Genomic DNA, 2,237 nt, shown 5'->3' on the forward strand with positions numbered 1-2,237 from the left:
CTCCCAACGCCAACTTCTTCACTCTAACTTTACAAATTTATAATACAAAGGAGAAGGGCACAGTTTAGTTTACGAAATGACTCGCCACCTCAGCATAAGAAAAAATAAATAATCAATAAACAACTTTTAAAATATCCTTATATTTTCATTTTTTTTTTTTGAATTTTAAAATATCTTTAAAAAGGGACGTTCCTTTTAAAATAATTTTTTTTTAGGGATTTAGAAGTTTGTGAATCTATTATTTTTATTTTTAAAAAATAAAATAAAATAATGAATTAAGCATTTTTCATTCAAATATTATGCTTAAATATATGGATTACGTAAATACAATTTATAAATTCAACTATATGGAGGGAGAGATTCCAACTTTTAAATTATTTAGTTAAAAATATAGGTTCAAATTAATAAATTATTATCCGTTTTTTAATCACAAATAAAAAATAAATAATAGAAGGCACATTGCAACTATTCTAAATTAAATAAATAAGCATGATATTTAAAAAATCATTGTAAAAAGAAACGCATTCAATAATATTTTATATTATTTGAAGCTTGAAAGAGGGACAATATATAAATTAAATGTAGCAGGTTTTGACCGTATTTTCTAGGAAAACAAATTATTGAAGTCTTTAATAATGATTTGATTATTTATTTGTTTTAATTTTCTTAAATTCAAATATTAACCAAAAAAATATACTACTATTAACCTAATATTAATAATAAAAAAAATTAAACTTAATTCTTTTATAAATGTGTGAAACCGACCAACCAACTTTGTTCTTCTTGTACACCGACGCTGTGTTTGTCATATACACTTGGACGCTTTAGTCAAAAAATTAGAACGTGTAGCAAAGTTAAGAATTACGTATGATTGAGTTATCACAGGGTAGTTATTATAAACATGACCTAAAACTTCTTTTCCCTCTTCTCCGGAGATAATTGAATTTGAGTTGCACTATATTCATTGGGCTGTGGGTGAGAAAATTTTACGCCCAAACATGCTTTTGCCTTTTATCCCTTTGGGATTGCTCGTGTTATTCAAGTCTACCTATGACGCTGCTATGCTCTCAATCCCAAGCTAGGGTTTGTAGTTTATTTGTTCTTGGCCTAGACACTCAAAGTCCCAAGACTTGGGAGTACAGTTAGATTTATCTTGAAATTTTGGTCATCGCTCTCACCATTAACCAAACTACTTTTAGTACCCAAATATGAATATTTTCAGTATGTCTTGTCCTCACTAACGTGCATTTTAAGAAAATTTGAAGAAGTCATTCAATATAGAATTGCTCAAAACAAAGCACGTTTAACAATAGAGTTCCGGTAATAAAGTCACCAAAAAGAAATGTGCATTTTGTTGGTATAGTCATCCTGTCTTCAAGATCACTCTCATTTGGATGTAATTTCGATTTATTCATGTATCCATTTTTTACTCGAGTGTCACAGTTTATATAATATTTGACTACAAAATATTTAATCCCTCTTTATAAATTTGTTAATTGAGACGTGAGGGGTTCGAGTCAACACAGTTGGTTCACATTGGCTTGCCCTAGTCGAGCTTCCACTTCTAGGAAGTATTAAAGGATTTCAATTTCACACATGTTTATCTAAACATCAAAGAATGGAATTGTTTGAAGTGGATAGAGAAAAACAAATGAAGTGGTGTGAACATGAGAACAGAGTCTTTAATCCATTTCTTATTTTGGAGATGAGTAGACAACATATGACCATTGTCTTCACCTGCTTCCATTTACTAAATCAAATCCGTTCGAAGAATCTTCGGTTTCAGACCATTTTTCGTACTACTAAAACTGAAAAAGGTCTGCAAACACGATTATGGGATATATATATGTTTAAACTAACTAAATCATTTTAACTCAAATTTGTTTTTGGTTCCATTTTTATTAGTGTATATGCATAACGTGCATCCATCCGAAGAAATTGTGCTATTTTCATTACACCCATGATCACAAGGTTGTATAAAAATTGGCTAAAAACGTCTAGTTGAAGCGTATGATGATGTTAAACTTTTACAAATTACTTAATATTTCTTTTAAAGATGCTATCAATTAAGTGTGCATTTTTTCTTTTTTATCTCATGACAGGAATTGGATAATCATTAGAGGATATAGTTGATATTCAATACTTAAAGTCGTTTCTTTTTATATTATTTAACATTTTATTTTTAAAAAAATGATGTGACTTGTATAATTAGTTTTTTTTTTTTTTTTTTTTTTTTT

This window comes from Cucurbita maxima, unplaced genomic scaffold (assembly GCF_002738345.1).
Source record: "Cucurbita maxima cultivar Rimu unplaced genomic scaffold, Cmax_1.0 Cma_Scf00012, whole genome shotgun sequence".
Classification (NCBI taxonomy): domain Eukaryota; kingdom Viridiplantae; phylum Streptophyta; class Magnoliopsida; order Cucurbitales; family Cucurbitaceae; genus Cucurbita; species Cucurbita maxima.